Below are 23,667 nucleotides of genomic sequence, written 5' to 3'. Positions count from 1 at the left end.
TTGGGAACTTTTATAGCATGCCCAAGAGACCTGATAGCCGTTGGAAACAATGACATTGTCAAAGTTCTGTCTTCTCCAAAGGTTAGAAGGGTATTTTTAATTTCTTTTAGCATCTTGAGTAAATCTAGCATGTGTCTATTATATATATATATATATATATATATATATATATATATATATATATATATATATATATATATATATATATATATATATATATATATATATATATTTAATTTGACTATTTTTATGTCCACTTTTTTCGAGAGCCAAGAAAGTTCAGGGCAAGAAAAGCCCCCATGGATATGTTTTCCAATGCCTCTTCCAATATTATGTGTGATCAGTTATATGCTTCATATATGAATTATTGACTACCTTTATATATGTAATGATCATTGGTTATTTATTAAAACTTATCTTCTTATGAATTAATGCAGCATTTCAAAGATTTTGTATTTGGTCATTTTCATACTGGCGGTGGTTCTATGTTATTAGCTTGTAGAGATTACATGGAGGGGGCTAACGTAGGTTGCATAGTAATATAATGGACATTCCTTTTTGCAACAAACAATAATGTATCGCCAACTGATCACCTAATATTCTAATAATATAGGTTCTCGTCTCTTGAGGCTTGAACTTTATGAGCCGATAATAACAATTTGTAGTGACCTTCATTATTTGCATGTGACACCAATACCTAAAAAATTCCAAATTCTTTTTTCTTTATTCCCCATATCTGGTAAATTTCGACTAAAATATTTTGTATTGTGTATATTGCAGATTCATTTGGGTAATAAGAAGAACTTTGACTTTCTTGTTAGCAATGCCCAAACTAATGAGGTTGGTTGGATTAAATACTTGGCCGTAATAATCTTTAGTTAAGATTTAACTAAAAGATATTATTTGCATAAAATTAAAGATGGTGTTAGGTACCTTATTAGTAGGTGATGAACCAAGTGTTACATGGTCATTATAGTAGAGGTGAGAGTACAATTCACATTTTACTCTTTATAATGAGTCCACCTTATTCATGCTAGAAGAAATAAGTGCTTTTCTCTTGGCTTTCTTTTCACATTTATAACACTTCACCTTGGAATAATTTATATTACCCTTCTTTTCATCACTAGTGTTTTTCTTCTAGTACCTTTTTGTTTGTGAGCATCTAAAGACCTCTTTTGGAAGTTGCCTTGGGTTTGAGCTCTTCTCAACTTCATTTTATTGAAGCCCTTAACTAGCATAGCAGTCATTTCTTGAATTTTAGAGTCATCAATTTCACCATGAATATTTGACTCAACTTTTAAAGCTTTCCTCCTATAGGAATTCACAATCTTTGACTTTCAAATTTTCTTTCAACATTAAAGGCATTAGATTTCGCCCTTCTACTCCTCTTGTTCTTTTTCTTTGAACCTCGAGATCTTGGTTCTCTGTAATCTATAAACTTCATTCAATGACACAATATCAAGACCATTAGATTTAGGCCACCATACACGATTTTGTATGGCCTTCCTTAGCTCTCAAAAAATTGGGATTCGAATCTTCACAATCATATTATTTATCAACTAAATACAAGTTATTAAGTAAAGTAAGGAACATGTCATATATATATCTGATCACACATGTCATATGTATCTCGTAGTCAAAAATTGGAAGCCGCCATGGCTGAAATAAGAAGGGTGTAGGGGCTTTTGCCACCAAACGGTGCTTTGGCAGCCCCCGCTGATGAGCAAAATTTTGCTTCTTTTCTCGATAGTAATTTCTATAAAAAGAACATAAACACACAAGAAAAAGCTCAGGTAGTAGCAATGCAAGATGTTCAGGAAACTAAGGCCGAGAAGGTGAAGAATAGAGTGTAAGGTCCTATAAACTCACTATATAAGTTGATATAGTGATCACAATCAGTAACACAGTATGACAATATAAGAGATTGAAAACAATAAACTCTTATTCACAAAGCTTGAATGGTTACAAAAACTCTCTCAGTGATTTATATATTATCACTAAGAGCTGCTAGGGTTCTTAACAATGTACTCGATAACTCAACTCTTATGGAGTAACCCTAATCTGTGTTTATATAGACACAGTTACAAAATCAATCTCTGATTTGATATCCTATAAATCAGCTATGTATTCTATCAATCAAAGATTGCTACTGTTTTTTGTTTAGTTTCCATAGTCAGCAAATCACTCTTCCGCTTCTATCCTTCCTTGAAGTATATCCGCTTCTGAGCTCTTTCCACGTGTAAACTCTGACGAGTCTTGACTATGTAAACTCTGATCAGACTTTATCAAACTCTGGTCAGACTTTATTAAACTCTGATCAGCTTCCAGCTTAAACTCTGATCACTCCTGTTCTAAAACAAACTTTAAGAACATTAGTAATCATCAATTATATCTAACAATCTCCCCCAACTTGTGCATAAATATGTTATGTGCAAGTTAACAGATAATTGATGATGTCAAAACAGATAAGTCAAATGCAACAGAGTTTAGCTATATAACAGAAAACTTTTAAAACTTACAGATACTTTACTCCTTAGCTTCATAGACACCATGAGCTGTCTTTAGATATTCTCTGAGGAGTTCTCTTTCAGCTTCTGTAAGTGCTGTGATCATCTGTCTCTTGATCTCCCTTAGTTTTGGATCTGAAACTCCAGTTTGGTAAATTGCAGCTCTGAGATCATAGATCTTGTTTCTTCTCATGTCTCTATCCAGCCTGATATTGTAAGCTTTATCAGACTCTTCATTGAATGCAAGAGTACTGATTCCAGCTATTGTTACTATTTTTGCTGAATTCTTCTTCATCTCAACCAGCTGTCCTTGATGATTGAAGTATTTAGGAATAAAAGGTCCAGCATTCTTGTTTCCTGTAATACCCATCTTTCTTCTGATTTGATCTTTGAGCAGATTAGAGATGTGTTGACATGACTTGTTCTTTACTTGAAATATGTGTGAGACATATCTCAATTCCTCCCAGTGTTTAGCATAGAGATCAGCTTCAATTACTCTAAACACTGTTCCATCAGACATGAAGTAGATAAGGATGTTATCACCTCTGTCATTCTTTACCAGTTGGACTGAATCAAGTTTGTCCATTCTTTCTTGCAATGCTCCAGTCTTGGGAGCACAGAGAGATGAGGGGTCTGTTGACATTGATCCTATACTCTGATCAAATTTTTCATATTTAGATCCTAGTCCTCCTTTATCTCTTCCTGCTTTTCGATGAGAGATTGGTTTAATTGAGCCCTTTTCAAAATTTATCTCAGTCATCAGACTTGGCTTTGCAAATCCTGGTAATGGAGTTGTTGTTGGTTTGCACACAGCTTGAGCCTTGTCAGAGGTTGTGTCTTTCTTTGCTTCCTTATTAACTTGAGCTGTGTCAGAGGTTAATTTTTCTTGTTGTGATTCTGCAACATGAGCTTTGTCAGAGATTGCAGCTTCTGTTTTCTTTCCTTTTACAACTTGATCTTTGTCAGAGGTTGTAGGCTTCTTCTTAACCCAGCCTTTCTCAAGGTTATCATCTACTATGCTTTTGCCTTTGCTTGTATATTCATCTTCAGAGTATACCTTTTTGATTGGTAAACTCTGATCAGCAATAGTAGTTTCCTTGATCAATATCCCTTTTTCTTTTGGCATGGCAGTTGATTTTGCAGGCTTTTGAATTTTTCCAGAGTTTATAGCTTCAACATGTTCTTTCTTTAGTTCAGCTTCCTCTGCAGCAATCAACTCCAAATCCAATTTGGCTTCTGGATTCTCTTGTTCAAATATCAGTCTAGCAAGTTCTTCATCAGTCATAGGTTTGTCTGATCCAGCCACTGGTCTTTGCTTTGATCCAGATGTGACATTATGTGTTGGAACTGGAGCAGACTTTGAGCTTTGCTTAGACTTTGAACTGTCAGAGTTTGAAACTCTTCCACCAGTTGCAGCTTGAAATCTTTTGTTCTTTGTAAAGTCATCCACATCATCATCATCATCATTTTTCTTTCTCTTCAGAGTTTGAGAAGTAGACTTGCATTTGACTTGTGCTACTCTCTCCCCCTTTTTGACATCATCCTCATCAGGAATCAGTATTGAAGTTATCAGAGAAAGTGAAGATTGGATGGCTTCAAGCTGTTTGGACATTTTCTCTTGAGTAGACTCAATGGTGGACATTCTCTGTTCCAGAGATTGATTGGCAGACACCAACTTCTTCATGTCTTCTTTTAGAGGTAGCAAGTGCCTTTTCTTGTCCATATTTTGAGTTTCCTTGAAACTGGCTACCTCTGTTCTGAGACCATCTATAGACTTAGATGTCTGAGCATGAGCAGGATGAAATGTCTTCAGATAAAGAACTGTAGCCTTGAGGCTTGACATGACATCAGAGTTTGTGATTTTATTCTCTGCCATAGATAGGAAATCTTCAGCTTTTGCTGGCTCCAGAGAATGCTGGTGACTGAGCCAGAGTTTATCCCATACTTCACTTGGTGGATCAACTTGAAGATCCCTGGGAAGTGGCTCAGAGTTTGTGTTCAGAGTCTGCAGTCTGGCATTGTATTGACTGGTAGACTCCCACTTTTGTTGTTGATGAGACAGAGGGACTTCATCATCATTTTCATCATCTGAACTGTCATCATCCTCATCATCATCAGATGTAGGAATTTCAACATTTTTAACCGGATCTGGAACAGATTTTTCTTGAACATCAGATTTTGATTTGCTAGGCTCTTCACCAGCCTTAGCAAGAGACTGCAGTGCTTCCAAAGCTACTTTGTCAGAGTCTTCAATGACAGCATCTGACTTGTAGTTTTCTGGTGCTGTATCATGAATAATGGCACCCTCAGGAAACTTCAATGGAGAGTGAGGAATTGGAGTGGAGGGTCCATGATCAGATATTGGATTTTGAAAATCAGGCACTGTTGTCTCAGCTTCAGCTGTAGCTTGTTCCTTGCATATATTTTCCTCATCTACTTCAGATGAAGTAGAAGATGCTGTAGCAGTTGAGATTGGAACAGCCTGAAGAGGATGCACCATCAGAGCTTGAGATATATCAGTAAGTGTAGTGGATGGTGCATGCTCTTCCTCAACAGTAAAATCTGTGATGTTAGTAATGGGCACCTTTGCCCTCTTAGGCTTGTTTGCCCTTCTCTTAAATCTTGCTGTCTTTGATTTAGGACTAGCCTGTGAAGGTTCAGAGTTTGTTGCAGGAGGGGCTTCCAGATCTTCATAATCATAAGCTGCAACAAGTCTCCTTCTTTTCTGCTTTGGTGGAGAAGCAGCTTCAGAGTTTAGAGTCTTAGAGACTTTATCAGAGTTTACAGGAGGAACTCTGTCAGAGTTTGCTGGCACATCAGAGTTTGACTTCAGAACTTGTGTAGCAACAGAGGTTCTGGTCTTCTTAGCAGAGGGGGCTGCATCAGACTTTGTAGCCTTTGATGGTTTTGGTGTTGATGATCTTGGTTGTCTGGTGGCTGTAGGAGAGACTGGATGGTGTGGTTGGGGTTGAGGCTGTTGTTGTGGTGCTTGAGGCAGATTCAGTCTAGCTCTTAATGGAGCTGGAATTTGTAGAGGCCTGAGAACTGGTCACTTCTCATCTTTAGATATGAGATCTTTGAAAACCCTTTTATGAAGTTTAAAAGGTTTGATCTCATCTGCAGCATAAAAAACCACTTCTCCAACAGTGGCATTAAACAGCAATTGGCAGAATCGTGAAAAATATATAATCTGACGATTTTCATGCATTCTTTCACCAATATTTCTAATAACTAATCTACCAAAATCAAAATTAGTAGAATAGATCAGAGAATACCCAATCTGCAGCATGTCCATTGGTATGGCATCCCAGTTTGTAGATTTCTTCTGGAAGGCCCTGGTAATGCAGTCAAAGAAAAAGCTCCACTCCTTCCTGAGTCCTGGACGCTTTAATTGACCCAATTTATCTAGAGAGTCGTAGTAGCCCAAATCAATCATCATAGTTCTAAGATTTGCATCTCCATTGGTAATGTAGGCAGCATGCTCTGGCAGGTTGAGAGCTGCTCGGACGGTGGCTGGAGTGACAGCATACTCCGCTCCGTCATACTCAAATACAATGGATGGTGACCCAGCTTCACCACCATTGTCATAATGCCCTGTTCTCCAGAAAGTGATGATTTGGCTTCCTGAGAGTCTGGCAGGAGCTGTAAGGGCAGTGGCGAGGGCACTCTGTGCCAAGAATTGCTGAATGGGATGATAATCCCTTGGAACATCAGTGGTGTCAAGAATGGCTGCATGATTGTTTGGTACAAATTCCACACCTGCAAAGGTAAAAGCTGAAGTAGCCATTAGATCAGAGTTTGTAAAGGAGGAAGGTGTTTGAGAAAGTGTGTACGAGAAGATTTGAAGTGCAGAGAGAAAAGCGTAAGAGTTTGTGGAGAGAGTGTGTGTAAAATGAGGTGTATAAGTGAATAATAAGCAATAAAATCTGATGTGATAAACTCTTCAGATTTTGTTTAGCTGTACACGCTTGGGCTTTTGTTCAGCTGTACACCTGTCAGATTTTAACTGGTAGATGAGAGTTAGTGGCATGGAGAAAAGAGAGTAATAATCATGAGCGCAGTAAAACATGTGCAGTTATAAATGCTGATTACACGTTCTCCTATTAAAATGTTTTTCATGTAAACCCACTAACAATACATCCGTTTGGAACACTCTCTTCACATTCTCTGAATATTTTGAACTCCTGAAATGTATAAGATTTTAAAAATCAAGATCAAATCCCTCGAATTTTAAACTCTGAGATTTAAAACAAAGAAAATAAATTTCTAAGTACCTCAGAATAAGACACAATGTTTAGAAAATTCATCAAAAAATCAGAGTTTGTCATAAAATCCATAGCTCAATAGTGTGCTTGTGAAATAATGTGTGTGATTTAACATATTAAATCAGAGACTAAAGAATTTCACAATTTCGTAATTATAAGGTAGACAAAAATAATTTATTTAAACTCTCAAGACATAGACAACAGACATACTCTGATGAAGAAATATATAAAATAAACTAACCCTTTTTTTTTTCCTCAGGACGCTTTTCAGTGTAAATGAATCACGACCTTTAATTATAATTTTGCAACAGTATTTCTCCAGTAATCAGAGATTGTGACTGGTCACCATAGATTATAAAATCTTAGCACTTACTTAATACCAGCAAATGTTTGGGTCTTCCCAGTCACTGTCATATAGACATCTAAGATCTCAAAGGAGTACCATGCTTATTTTCAGGGGTGTGTATAGCATCAGAGTTTATAATCACTGTCTAATTTACTGAGAGAAAATGCTAATTAATCAGTCTCACTTATAATTAAGATATGTGAAGTAATAGAGTCTCAATGATATCAACATGCATATAATGTAAATTAGTAGCACAAAATTGAGATCAAGATTAAAGAACTTAACTGAGATTCATGATTACTAATTCAGATCATGCTTCATAGTATCTTCACAGGTTATTTGTCTCAGAGAAACAAAAATGAGATCATTTATCAAGATTCAGAGTTTACAAACATCAGAGAATATCGTCAGAGAATGACAAACAGAGTATATCATCAGAGAATGTCATCAGAGTTTAACAATCAGAGTATATCATGGCAAATTTGTGAGCAATACATATGGTAATTTGACAATTTAAACTTGAAAGATCTGACCATTATGTTTACTCAGTTCCTGATATCATTCCTAGCTCATTCACCAGCCTAGTAAAGGTTGCTTCACTCAGTGGTTTGGTGAATATGTCTGCTAGCTGCTGTTCTATGGGAACAAAGTGAAGTTCAATGGTTCCTTCCAACACATGCTCCCTGATAAAATGATATCTGATACTGATGTGCTTTGTCAGAGAATGTTGAACTGGGTTTCCTGTCATAGCAATAGCACTTTGGTTATCACAATAAATAGGGATTTTAGAAAAGGATAACCCATAGTCTAACAATTGATTCTTCATCCAAAGAATTTGAGCACAGCAGCTGCCTGCAGCTATATACTCTGACTCTGCTATTGATGTTGAAATTGACTTTTGCTTCTTGCTGTACCAAGAAACAAGTCTTCCACCCAGAAATTGACAACTCCCACTTGTGCTTTTCCTGTCAATTTTGCAACCTGCAAAATCTGCATCAGAGTATCCAATTAGACTAAAATCTGATTCTCTAGGATACCATAATCCCAATGATGTGGTTCCCTTGAGATATCTGAATATCCTCTTTACTGCAATCAGATGAGGCTCTCCTGGATCTGCCTGAAATCTTGCACATAGACATGTGGCATACATTATGTCTGGTCTACTTGCAGTCAGATAAAGCAAAGATCCAATCATTCCTCTATAGTTTGTGATATCCACTGATGCACCAGTATCTTTGTCTAGCTTGGTTGCTGTTGCCATAGGAGTAGTTGCAGCTGAACTGTCTTGCATACCAAATTTCTTCAAAAGATTTCTGGTATACTTGGCTTGATTTATAAAAATCCCATCTTCAGTCTGTTTAACTTGTAAACCCAGAAAGTAACTGAGTTCCCCCATCATGCTCATTTGGTACCTAGACTGCATGAGCTTGGCAAATCTTTGACAGAGTTTAGCATTAGTGGAGCCAAAAATGATATCATCAACATAGATTTGAACTAAAAGCAGATCATTACCATGATTCAAATAAAACAGGGTTTTATCTATGGTACCTCTAGTAAATCCACTTTCAAGAAGAAATTGAGCCAGAGTTTCATACCATGCCCTTGGAGCCTGCTTTAGTCCATAAAGTGCTTTGTCCAATCTATAAACATAGTCTGGATGCTTTGGATCCACAAAGCCTGGAGGTTGTTCAACATATACCTCTTCATCCAGTTTCCCATTAAGAAAAGCACTTTTGACATCCATCTGAAATACCTTGAATTTCTTGTGTGCAGCATAGGCTAGGAAGATTCTAATTGCCTCCAATCTTGCAACTGGAGCAAATGTTTCATCATAATCAATACCTTCCTGTTGTGAGTACCCTTTTGCCACAAGTCTTGCTTTATTCCTTGTAATTACACCTTCACTGTCTGTTTTGTTTCTGAAAACCCATTTTGTACCAACTATAGATCTATCTTTAGGTCTTGGTACTAGGGTCCAGACTTTGTTTCTCTCAAACTCATTTAGCTCTTCTTGCATTGCTTGAATCCAGTCAGCATCTTGAAGAGCTTCCTCCACCTTTTTAGGTTCTGTTTGTGACAGAAAGCAATGATGTAAACATTCATTTGCTGTAGCTGTCCTTGTTTGCACACCTGTTTCTGGATTTCCAATTATTAAATCAGGTGTATGAGATTTTGTCCACTTCCTAGCATGTGGAAGTTGGCCATTTTCATCATTGGATCCTCCCCCTTGATCCATGCTCTCTTGATTCTGTTGATCATTCTCTGTAGCTCCCCCTACAATTGTGCTATCAGAGTTTGAATCAGTATTCTCTGATGAGTTTGAGTCGGCATTCTCTGATGAGTTTGAGTCTTGGGTAGAGTCTGAACCATTCTGATGCTCCCCCTCAACATTTGCTTCATCATCATGAACTTGTAAATTTTCACCAGAGTTTGCTGTATTTTGTTCACAGTCAGAGTTTGACTGTTCATCAGAGTTTGTTGAATCAGAGAATATTTCTTCATTCTCAAAATGCAATTCTTCATGATCATCCATGTCTGCTAAGCCCATAATTCTTTTGTCATCAAATGACACATGTATGGATTCCATGATCACTTTGGTTCTTAGATTATAGACTCTGAAGGCCTTTGTTGTCAGAGGATAACCTACAAAAATGCCTTCATCAGCTTTTAAATCAAACTTGGTAAGCTGTTCTGGATGAGTCTTCAATACAAAGCATTTGCACCCAAATATATGAAAGTACTTCAGATTTGGCTTCTTTTTCTTCACCATCTCATATGGGGTCTTGCCATGCTTATTAATCAGTGTTGCATTTTGAGTGAAATTAAACAAGCTGTTTGAACAGCTTCTGCCCAGAAATAAGTAGGTAATTTAGCCTCATCAAGCATAGTTCTGGCAGCTTCTATTAGAGTCCTGTTTTTCCTTTCAACTACACCATTTTGCTGTGGTGTACCAGGTGCAGAAAATTGTTGCACTACACCTCTTTCTTTGCAGAACTCTTCCATTGTTGAATTTCTGGACTCAGTTCCATTATCACTTCTAATGATCTTTACTTTGTCTTCAGATCCATGGTCCAGTTGCTTCACATGATCCATCAGATGCAAAGCTGTTTCATCTTTGGAGTGAAGAAAATATACCCAAGTGTATCTAGTATACTCATCAACAATGACAAGAGCATATTTCTTCCTTGCAATGGATGGTACATTAACTGGTCCAAATAGATCAACATGTAGAAGATGATATGGTTTCTTTATTGAGAATTCAGTCTTACTCTTGAAGGATGTCTTTCTCTGCTTGGCCTTTTGACATGAATCACATAGACCATCTGAAGTTAGTAGAGATTCAGGGAGTCCTCTCACAAGCTTTTTCTTTATAAGCTCATTTATGGAGTTGAAATTGAGATGTGAGAGCTTCTTGTGCCACTTCCAACTTTCTTCTGCAGAGATTCTTGTAGATAAGCAAATTGCTTTTCCTTCAGAGTTTGTAGGCAAGTGGATTTCATAAATATTTCCATGTTTGTGAGCAATCACTGCCACCTTGCCTGTTGACTTGCTTACTATCTCACTGTGTTCTTCATAGAAATCAACATGATATCCTCTGTCACAGATCTTATTGACAGAGAGTAAATTGTGTTTTAGCCCTTGAACAAGAGCTACATTTGATATGATGACATTTCCAAGATTGATGTTGCCATATCCCAGAGTCCTTCTTATGTTGCCATCTCCATAAGAAACACTTGGGCCAGCTTTCTCCACAAACTCTAACAGCAGGGCCTTATTTCCAGTCATGTGTCCTGAACATCCACTGTCCAAGACTAGGATATTCTTCCTGTTGCCCTGCAATCACAAAGACCACTAATTGTTAGTTTTAAGGACCCAGACTTGCTTGGATCCCTTGGCCTTATTAAGTTTGTTAACTTTTGCAGCGGAATTATTATTATCAGAGTTTGAGCTAACAGACTTTGGAACAGAGTTTGTACTAGAAACAGATTTTGTACTTGCAGAGTCTTTATTAACCTTTTTCAAAGAAGGTTTCAATTGATAATAATCATAATACAAACTATGATATTCTTTGCAAGTATAAATAGAATGCCATAAACTACCACAATGAAAACATGGATCTTGTGGTTTATATCTAATACTACTTTTTATAACTCCAGACTTTGTAGGTAAGGAGTTAATGTCCTTGTTCTTCCTGCAAAAATTAGCAAGATGATTAGTATTTCCACAGTTATGGCATGTCTTCCTAGGTGCATTTGGAATAGGCATGTAGTTATTACTCTTGTCTATTCCAACCTTGCCATTTCTATTTTTCCTAGGCTCCTTGTTTTTGTCATCAGACTTTACCTCTTTAAGCTTATGTTTAAGCTGTTTCTGAGTCATCAGTCCTATATTAACCTGTTTGGGCTTATCAGATTTTAAATTTTTGTTAATCTCTGATTCTGGTCTAATCTGTTTAGACTTAGAGGATTCAGCAACAAATTTAACAGGTTTAACCTTAGGTTTTTGAGTTTTAACAAACTCTGCTTTTGATGACTCAGCTTCTGAGTTATCTGTGTAACCTAGTCCCTTCTTCCAGTTTCCACTACCTAAGATATCCTGAGTAGTTTTGCCTGAATTAGTCCATGTCTTAATAATATCCCTTTCCTTAACAAGTTCTGATTGAAGAGATGCATACCTCTTTAATAATTCATCTTTGACAATGACAGCATCATCTCTTTCTTTCTGAACTTCTTACATCTGAACTAATTCTTTTTCTAGATAATCATTCCTTTTCTTTACACTTAGAGTTTCAGATTTTAATCTTTCATTCTCTAAAGTCTGATCTCTAAAGCTGATATGCAAAGTTTTAAGGAACAATCTTAACTCAGTTATATCTTCAGTATCAAAGGCAAGAGTAGAATGAGGTACCTTAGCAGTAGATTCAGAGTTGTTGTCAGTGTTTGCCATCAGAGCATAATTGACTTCTTCTTCTGAATCAGATGTATCTGTCCAGTTTCCTTTCTTGGTGATAAAGGCCTTTTCCTTTTCTTTCTTGGCTTTCTTGCATTCAGATGCAAAGTGACCCTTTTCACCACAGTTGAAACAGGTATACTTGTCAGCTTTTCCAGCTTTCCCTTCCTTGCTCTCATTCTTCCTAAAGTTCTTCTTATCATAAACTCTGTCAGAGTTTCTGTCTTTCCTTGAAAAACTTTTGCCTTTGTTGAACTTTTTGTAGGCCAACTTCTTGAAGGTTTTCACCATCAATGCTGCTAACTGCATCATCTCATCATCACTTTCTTCAGAGTCTGAGGGAATATCAGAGTTTGAGTCATCAGAGTTTGATGACTCAATGTCAGACTTTGTGACATGAGCTTTTCCTTTGCTTTTAGCAGCTTCCTCTTGAACTTTCAGAGCAACAGACTTTGATTTTCCTCCATGACGTTTGCTCCTTTGCTCCATCTCAAGTTCATGAGTCTTCAGTCTTCCATAAACATCATCAAGAGACATTTCTCCAAGATCAAGATTGTCTCTTATTGTAGTGACTTTCAAATCCCATTTTTCAGGAAGAGCCAGAAGGAATTTGAGGTTTGAGTCTTCAAGATCGTATTCCTTGTTCACCAGAGATAAGTCATTCAGCAGTTTGACAGATCTGTCATACAGATCTGTCAAGGACTCACCAAATTTTGAGTCAAAGTGCTCATATTCCTGTGTAAGGATTGTTTTTCTGTTTTTCTTTATGGCCTGAGTTCCCTGACATCTGGTTTCCAGAGCATCCCAGATTTGCTTAGCAGTTTTGCACCCAATCACCCTATTTGACATTGCATTATCAAGGGCACTGTGCAGAAGGTGTTTCACCTTAGAGTCTTTACCAATTGACAAGATGTCCTCAGGGGTATAATCTTTCTTTTCTTTTGGAACCATCTTCTGAGGTTCATCTGCAAGCCCAACAGAGAGCTTGGTGGGCATATGTGGTCCATCATAGATCCTGTCAAGGTATTCTGGATCAACAGAGTCTAGGAATATGATCATTCTCTCTTTCCAGACTGGATATTCAGATGCCTTAAGGATTGGAACTCTAAAAGATGAAGCTTGTGATTTTTCAGACATGATTGTGATTAAGATCTCACTGTAGTTATCTTAACAGACCTCGCTCTGATAACACTTGTAAGGTCCTATAAACTCACTATATAAGTTGATATAGTGATCACAATCAGTAACACAGTATGACAATATAAGAGATTGAAAACAATAAACTCTTATTCACAAAGCTTGAATGGTTACAAAAACTCTCTCAGTGATTTATATATTATCACTAAGAGCTGCTAGGGTTCTTAACAATGTACTCGATAACTCAACTCTTATAGAGTAACCCTAATCTGTGTTTATATAGACACAGTTACAAAATCAATCTCTGATTTGATATCCTATAAATCAGCTATGTATTCTATCAATCAAAGATTGCTACTGATTTCTGTTTAGTTTCCATAGTCAGCAAATCACTCCTCCGCTTCTATCCTTCCTTGAAGTATATCCGCTTCTGAGCTCTTTCCACGTGTAAACTCTGACGAGTCTTGACTATGTAAACTCTGATCAGACTTTATCAAACTCTGGTCAGACTTTATTAAACTCTGATCAGCTTCCAGCTTAAACTCTGATCACTCCTGTTCTAAAACAAACTTTAAGAACATTAGTAATCATCAATTATATCTAACATAGAGCTATTGAGACGGGGGAAGGTAGTGGAGAGAATAAAAAAGGCATGATCTGCGCTGAGTTGGAAATGAGCACTTTGGCCTATGCATGCTCGCATCGCTGCTTTTGCAGTGTTTGTGGGACCAGGGAATCCTGTATTCATGGTTTGGTTCCCACAAATGATGCAAAAGCACATATGCCGGCATGGCTAGGCCAAAGCGCTCATTTCCAACGCACTGCAGATTGTGCCCTTTTTCTCCTCCCCACTACCTTCCCTCGTCTCAGCAGCTCCAGTCTTCACCTTTTCGGCCTCAGTTTCATGAACATCTTGCAGTGCTACTACCTATGCTTTTCCTTGTGTGTTTGTGTTCTTTTTAGAACATTAGTATCGACAAAAGAAACAACATTTTGCTCTTCAGCGGGGGCAACTAAAGCACCATTGGTGGCACAAGCCCCTGCACCCTGCTTACTAATTGAGGGATGTTGCCTTCATTTCACAAGATATTGCATATTTTGTCCAAGAGAGGTTCTCATCCAAAAGATTCTTCACATTTTTCCCAAGTGTAACGTTCAGCTTTCTAATTTCCACAATCTCCTTGTTCTTTCCATTCAATTTCTATGGGATAGGGTTCTCACGTTGTCCACCAGATGGTGGACTGCTTCATTATGTTTCTCCTCAAACAGTATTCTCAACATCTTGCTTTGCATGGATATTATGACATGATCATCCTCTTTCTTCTTCCATCACTTCTCTGTTGTTTGATGAAGAATTTGTTAAATAAGGACTTGCATACTCTTTACATATTGGGTCACGATTTGTTTAGATTTGACGTATCTATTTTTATATTGATTTGTGTTGATGAAGAGATGGAGAAATTTCAACAGGTGGTTAATATATACATGCCTGAGCATGTGGTTTATAGCAATTGTGAAATATTTATATAAAAAGTTGACATATTAATAGATAATGGTTTGAAAATGAAAACTAACCATTGTGCCCACAACAATCTAATAAGTGCTAAAATACTTAAAACTTATTGCTCCATCAATATTCCAATAACTAGGAAATATAACCAAGACTTGTCTCAAAAGATAAACAACTATGATGGATAACCCAAACTTTTTTCTGAACAACTCTCAGATTAGTGGAAAAAATGATGAAAAGAAGTGGTTGCTTGAAGGACCTCTCACAATGGTACTTGCTCCAACTGTTGTATACAACAAGCTATGACAAAGCTTTGTTTTACAAAGTAGTTGTTGTCATGCTTTGACACCACGGGGAAAGAAGTTACTATTGTTTACAGAAATGTAGAAAGAAGTTACTATTGTTTACAGAAATGTAAAAGAAAATAGACATCTTTTGTTGAGACTAATAAAATGTTGTGTGTAAGTTAGAAAACTATTGTTTGAAAACCTCTTGCATAAACGTTCTTGCCTTAAACTGTCGGACCTGTTGTTGCCATGCTTTCCGACCACAAGGAACTCGATGTAACGTTGTTTAACAGAAAAATATAAAAAAAAATAGAATGCCTTACTTGACATGTATACCCCGATTTTTGTCACCTAAAAATGGTTGTATTTTTATCACCTTCATAAGTAAGTTTAACAAGTAACACGAAACTATTGTGCTATATTGTTCTAATAATGGTTAAACCGGACTTGATTGATATAAATGAGAGGGCGGTTTGATAATCAACGGCAAATTTCAGAAATATCGGTGACAAATAGTTGTGGGAACCTCTTTTCCTTGTAGTGATAACTATAAACAATCACTATTGAGAAAACTAGAATTCAAAAGACAGCATCAATACCTGTTTTCGGGCTCTCATCCATATAACATAACGAATTTTAAACCTCAATCTATCGATTCAATACTTAATAAACTCAAATAGATAAATAAACACATAAATATTATGGATATGGATTGCTGTGGCGAGGCCTTAATCTAGCGGAGAATCCCCACCCGTTAACCTACCTGACGAGTCTAAAAGTGTTTTTAATTATATCTAAAATATAAGTTTGGGGTAACTGATTGGCCTGAACTTTCCTCTGAATAATTGACAGGGGCTTTCTTATGAGTAATGGTCTGTCCCCTGAGTTATTTTGTACAACTACTGCAGTAGATATGACTGTTACCGCCTCAAATTTACTAGCTAGAATAAAATAATGAAAACAAACATGCAATTACTAGGTTAACAAAAAAAGAGAGCGTGCCATTATTAAATTATAACGAAAGGAAATTATACGATTTTTTTATAAGAGGAATCATTGCAATTAGAAGGTCTTGATTCATGGTACAATCAGTTGTGTATATGCTAATTCTATCACGATTAATATTTTATTAAAAATTTTCTTGAAAAGTTAGGGGTGTGTTAGTATAATAATGGAGGTCAACTATGCTGTATGTGGCGCCCTCCAAACCCGGGTCAGAAGTTTGGGGTCCACACCATAACATAAACCTGTAATTAATATAATATATGCAGTGACCCTTAACTGTCCATGGATCGCAACAGGTTAAAGTATAAAACAAGCCACAACATAACTTTAATTATTACAAACCCAAATCCCAAAATATAAACTTAACTCTTACAAGCTTACACATCATTTGTGTCTCGTTATTCAAACTAGTACATATATAAAAAGCCAAGCGCTGCTGATAGCTCTCTCCATCTCTCAGCCTGGAATCCTGGCCTTACCACTAGCCTGAGGGTCATCGTTACCAACTTTCTCTGCCTTCACTGGAAAGAACATAAAGTATCGCAAGAGTGAGCTAACAAGCTCAGCAAGTATAATAATATCAATTTAAAACATTAATCATAAGCTGAAGGGAATCAATGTCTAATGGAATCAATTTCAATATCAAGATTTGTTGTTAGGGTATCAATTAGAATTGGATATTAAATTTATTTTTAAAAATCAAAGGTTAGGCTGCTGATCAGTCAGACACTAACCCCGAGCAGGTCCCACCATGCTCGTTTACTGGATCCAAGGCACACATTGGCCTAAAGCGACCACTCATCTGGTCTGACCATTCATTTGGTCCAAGTTTAGAAAACTATCCAATTCTATCACAATTAAAAGGATCAACAACATTATTCCATAAAATAGAAACACCAACATCATAAATAAATTTTAAAGCAGAAGCAGATGACTATTCAAAGTGTCTCAGATGTATCTCAAAGGAGGAATGAGAAACAACTTCAGGGTTTATCAAAGAATCAGACATTGCATAATTGGATGACAAAGCATATCAAAGTTTAGTGTTTATATGAAGAAGAGTTCTAGGTTCCCAAAAGAATCCAGGTATAAATGAAGGCTTTTAAGATCAAGCAACTTGAGTTTATGGAAAGAATCAAGCAACTGTAAGGTATATGTCATAACAGACGTTAATTGGTGTTGATCAAGTGGTTAAGGTATGAAGGATGTGTGATTGATTACTGATTGTGGTACCGATGGTATGTTTCTGAAATGAAATTAGGTTCTTATAGTAATCGTTTAGAAGTTTTAACAATTGAAGGTTTACAATTGAAATAGGTTTCGTAGCAGGTATCAAAGAATGGGTCCAAGATTCAAGAATCAATAAGGTAAGTAATCCATAATATGGTTCAAGGCAATCTGATTGAAGGTTCAAGAATCGATAAGATAAATAATCCTTGCTATAATTCAATAGGTCACAGGACTTTATCAGAAAGTTCACTAAATAATCACAACAGATACAACATATAATTGAAGGAAAGTTTCAGAGCACTTGCCTTATATAACTGATCTCAAGTTTCAATTACACTTGCTCGCTATACTACTCTATCGCCACTTGCTTTTCCTTTCTACGCCTCGTTTCTTCTGTGAATCTCTTGATGTTTTTGATGCTAGAATCAGATTCTACTCCTCAAGACCATCGATTCGGATACTTGAACGCTGAAATCTGAGTCCGATAACGCTTCCAAATCTTCGTTTGAATCTCGAGAACACGAAGAACACTCTCTCACTAAACCCGTGTTTTACTGAGATTATGATTTCCCCGATGAATTAGAGTGCGGTTAAGGCTATTTATAGTTTTGAAAAATTAATACCCCTTTGGATCATATATGACACGAAAATACAATGTTTAATAGCTTTATATTAATAACACAGGTCTAATCGGTACCGGTTTTCGAGATAATTATCAAAACGGGGCTTTTTAATCAGTCATTAGTATGCGGGCCCCATTGTAATTATTACAAGATAAGGATGAGTTAAAATATTTAATTTCACGTTTATCGAGACAACCAGATAATTATCGAATACCGAAAAACTCCGCCGGACCGGCTCCGGAACAAACCGTACTCCGGATCGAAAAAGTCAAAACATGAAAAGTGTCCGGAATATTCAAATTAAGCTAAAGGTGAGTTTTGTTGAAATTTTCGGGAAATAAAATCTCGGTACCGTTACAAGTTGACGGTTTTCGTAAAATCAAAATAATTAATAATTAAATGTAATACACGTAATTAAATCCATAAATCATATATAAAATCATACGACAATACATAAATCGATACGAAAATATCTAAATAAACTATATTTTGTACTGAACATATAAAAATTAATATTCCTCAAATTTAATCAGAAATGCATAACTAAATTAATAGAACAGGAACCAATTAATTCACAAAAATTCACATAATATTTATATAATATTCATTAATCATTCAAATAATTACACGGTTAATCCCAGATGTCACATCCTTCCCCCCTTAAAAGGATTCTGTCCTCAGAATCGCTCAGGTGAACAAATGAGGGTACTTTTCACGCATATCACTTTCTAATTCCCAGGTTGACTCTTCAACCTTTGGGTTTCTCCACAATACTCTTACTAAATTAACTACCTTGTTTCTTAACACCTTCTCTCTTCTATCCAGGATTTCTACTGGCCTTTCTACATACGATAAATCTGCCTCAAGTTCTACCGGCTCATACTCTATCACATGTTTCGAATCTGGATTATACTTCTTAAGCATCGATACATGAAAGACGTTATGAATGTGCTCCATTTGCGGGGGTAACGCCAATTCGTATGCTACTTTGCCTACACGCCTCAAGATTTCAAATGGCCCGACATATCGGGGACTTAGCTTGCCTTTCTTTCCGAATCTGGATAGTCCTTTCCATAGTGACACCTTTAGTAACACTGCTTCTCCGTCTTCAAATTCTACGTTCTTCCGGAATTGATCTGCATAATTTCGTTGACGACTCTGTGCTGCAATTAGTCGTTTCTGAATAATTTCGACGACTTCCTTTGTTTGTTGTACTAATTCTGGTCCAAGTATTTTGCGTTCTCCGACTTCATCCCAATATATTGGCGATCGACATTTGCGTCCGTACAGAGCTTCATAAGGAAGCATCCCAATACTTGCGTGATAACTATTGTTGTATGCAAACTCCACTAAGGGTAGATGTTCGTCCCAGTTGCCTTTGAAATCGATTGCACAAACACGTAACATATCCTCGATCGTCTGAATAGTTCTCTCACTTTGGCCATCTGTTTGTGGATGATATGCCGTACTCATATTCAATTTAGTGCCTAAGCATTCTTGAAAAGTTTTCCAAAATCTCGAATTAAATCGTGGATCTCTATCTGATACAATGGATACGGGGACTCCATGACGAACTACAATCTCTTTCAAGTACATATGGACTAATTTATCCAAAGAGAATCTCTCATTGATTGGAAGAAAATGAGCTGACTTGGTTAGTCTGTCCACTATAACCCAAATGGCATCATGGTTTGCTTTAGTCCTTGGTAATCCTACAATAAAATCCATAGCAATATGCTCCCATTTCCATTCCGGAATCTCTAAAGGTTGCAATAATCCACTTGGTCTTTGATGTTCTGCTTTCACTCTTTGACACGTATAACATTTACTTACCCATTCTGCAATCTCTCTTTTCATGTCTGGCCACCAATAGTTCTCCTTTAAATCTCTATACATCTTAGTGCTACCTGGATGAATTGAATATTTGGAATTGTGTGCTTCCTACAATATGTCATTCTTTAACTCTGTCACCGGTGGAATCCATATCCTGGAAGAAAACCTAAGAATACCTTGATCATCTTTCTGTGTACATAATTCCTCCCCTACTAACTTGTTTACATCCTGATCCATAACCTCTTCCTCACACTTCTTAATCTTTTCTAATAGCTCTGGTTGGAAGGTCATGGTATACATCGCTATCTCTGATGGTTCATGAATTCTTACCTCAATTTCCAACTTTTGGAACTCTTTATACAATTCCTCTGGCACAGTCAATACATTTAACCTCTCCTTTCTACTTAAAGCATCTGCTACAACATTGGCTTTTCCTGGATGATACTTAATCGTACAATCATAATCCTTTATCAACTCTAGCCATCTCCTTTGTCTCATGTTAAGCTCCTTCTGGGTAAAGATGTACTTCAAACTTTTATGATCTGTATAAATCTCACATTTTTCTCCGTACAGATAGTGTCTCCATATTTTCAATGCAAATACAATAGCTGCTAACTCCAGGTCATGAGTGGGGTACTTTTGTTCATGAGGTTTAAGTTGTCTAGACGCATACGCAATAACTTTATCATGTTGCATCAATACACATCCTAATCCTTTATAAGAGGCATCACTATAAATCACAAAATTCCCTTGATCATCTGGAAGGGACAATACTGGTGCTGACACTAATCTTTTCTTCAACTCCTGAAAACTTTCCTCACACTTCTCATTCCATATGAACTTTTCATTCTTTCTAGTTAACTTAGTCAGTGGGGTTGCGATTCTTGAGAAATCCTGTACAAACCTTCTATAGTAACCTGCTAACCCCAAGAAACTCCTGATCTCTGTGGGGGTCTTTGGTCTTTCCCAATTCATTATAGCTTCAATCTTTGCTGGATCTACCTTGATTCCTTCCCGACTCACTATGTGTCCTAGAAATTGAACTTCTTGTAGCCAAAATTCACATTTAGAAAACTTTGCATACAACTTCTCCTTTCTTAGTATCTCTAAAGCTGTTCTTAAATGTTCTGCATGCTCCTCAGCTGTCTTAGAATATATCAGAATATCATCTATAAAAACGATCACAAACTTGTCCAAATACTTCTTAAAGACTCTATTCATTAAATCCATAAAAGCTGCTGGTGCATTCGTTAATCCAAAAGCCATCACTAAAAATTCATAATGACCGTACCTTGTTCTAAAAGCTGTCTTAGGTATATCCTCAGATTTGATTTTTAGCTGATGGTATCCTGACCTAAGGTCAATCTTAGAAAAATATTCTGCTCCTTTCAACTGGTCAAACAAGTCGTCAATACGGGGTAAAGGATATTTATTCTTGATAGTAAGCTTATTAAGCTCTCTGTAATCTATGCATAACCTCATACTTCCATCTTTCTTCTTTACAAACAACACTGGTGCTCCCCATGGGGATACACTTGGTCTGATCACTTCCTTTTCCAATAACTCTTGTAATTGTTTTGCCAACTCTTTCATCTCTACGGGTGCCATCCTATACGGGGCTTTGGATATCGGCTCCGTTCCAGGTGCTAAATCAATTGCAAATTCTATCTCTCTATCTGGAGGAAGTCCTGGTAACTCATCCGGAAACACGTCTGGAAATTCATTCACTACAGGGATATTTTCAAGTTTTACTGGTTCTTGACTTTTATCAATTACGTAGGCAATATAGGCTTCGCATCCTTGACGTAACATCCTCTTTGCTTGAATCGTGGTTAAGAACTTCTTTACTTGCTTTTGTCCTCTAAATGTTATTACCTTGTCGTCTGGTGCCATCAGTATTACTTTCTTACTTTTACAATCTATCTGCGCACTATATTTAGACAGCCAGTCCATTCCTAAGAATACATCAAATTCCCCCAACTTGAAAGGTATCAAATCGACGCAAAACTTACTTCCTAAAATCTCAACTTCACAATCAGGACAAATTTGATTAACGCAAATACGATCTTGATTAGCTAATTCTACATTCATAACCTCATTCAACAATTCAACCGGACAATTCAACTTATCAACAAAAGCTTGAGAAATAAATGATCTAGTGGCTCCGGAATCAATTAACACCTTAGCATTTAAAGAGTTTACGTTAAGCGTACCTGCCACCACATCGGTATCCTGAATAGCATCCTTCACTGACATATCAAAGACTCTTGCCCTAGGAGGCTCATTCACTTCTGGAACAGTTCCCATGATTCTAAGTGCATTACTAACCGGAGCTGATGTTTTGCAATCCCTAGCCATATGTCCTTGCTTCCCACATTTGAAACATGCATATCCTATAGCTGGAGCTTTACTTGTTGAGCTCTTATTCGCCTGATCTCTTATCGCTGGTTGGTTCTGACATTCTCTAGAGTAATGTCCTTTCTGGTTGCACTTAAAGCACACTACGTTCGGCTTGTTACACATTCCTCCATGTCTCTTGCCACATATCTGGCATTCTGGTATAGAAGACCTCTGCTGATTGGCCTGATTTCCCATAACTCCTTCCTGCTTGAAATTTCCCTTTCTTCTGGAACCTCCCCTGATGGGATGGCCCTTCTCTATTGTCTGACCTTCTTTTCTTATCCTCCTTATACTTCTGGAACAACTCATTTTCAGCCTCCGCAATCATTGCCTTCTCAACCACTCCCGCATAAGTCTCCAATTGCAAAATAGCTAACTTGCTTCTAATCCAAGGCTTCAGACCTTGTTGGAATCTTTTTGCTTTCTGCCTATCGGTCTCTACATAAGTTGGCACAAACCTAGCCAATTCCGCAAACTTATTCTCATATTCAACCACAGACATATTTCCTTGTTTCAGCTCTAAAAAGTTCAACTCCATTTGATCTTGAAGAAACCTAGGAAAATACTTTTCTAAAAACAGTTCCTTAAACCTCTCCCAAGTAATCTCAGCTGTACCTTCCATATTCTTCACAGATTCCCACCAATACGTTGCTTCATTCTTTAAGTAATGACTGGCAAACTTTGTTTTCTGGTCCTCACTTGCTGGAACTAATTCAAAACACTTTTCCATTTCTTTTAACCATGTTTGGGCTGCAACAGGATCTGCTGAGCCCTTAAACTCTGGAGGATGAACTGCCTGAAAAGTTTTAAAAGTTACCCGAGGATTCTCTTGATGTTGCTGTTGTCGGGTAAGATGAGCAGTTTGTTGTGCCAAAATTTGAATTAGTTGAGCCACAGCAGGATCTACTGGGCCTATGTTGACATTCGGATTATCATTGTTATCATTGATGCTGTTGGTGCCTTCAGGATCACTGTTGGCACGAGTATGTCTTGTTGGAGGCATTCTGTAAAGAAGAAACAATTCACTTAGTCGTTTCAAATCAAATTTTCTTTTTATAAAAGGTTTTTAAGAAAACAGAGTTATACATTTTTTTTTTTGAAAACATTTTTGAGATTGTTTAACTAAATAAATTGCATGCTTCTTTACAGAATGTAAAACAATAAAAGAAAGGGTGCAGTATTATCACAAGAGTTTATGATCGGTACTGAAAGTAAAGTAAAGTAAAGCAAGTGCGATAAAGTAAAGGACAAGACTGAAAAGTAAAGATGCTGATATATATAAGTCAGTGCTGGAGATACAAGCGTCAAGCGCTTCGTCAAAAGTAAAGTACAACAACAGCAACAACAAGGCTATCATCTAGTCAGCTCGGCTAGTCTATATATACATGTCAAAATCTGCTGACAACCACAACAACATACATATCATCTAGTCAGCTCCGCTAGTCTATATATACATGACAAAATCTGCTGACCTAATACATACTACTCACTACACACTGCATCATACACACTACTCACTACCATACTGACCATCTCCAACACATGATATACTCCAGACCTATGGAAAGTCTGGC

The sequence above is a fragment of the Daucus carota genome, chromosome 2 (genome assembly GCF_001625215.2).
Source record: "Daucus carota subsp. sativus chromosome 2, DH1 v3.0, whole genome shotgun sequence".
NCBI lineage: Eukaryota > Viridiplantae > Streptophyta > Magnoliopsida > Apiales > Apiaceae > Daucus > Daucus carota.
The sequence above is the reverse complement of the archived record's forward strand: the minus strand, read 5'-3'. Positions refer to the sequence as shown.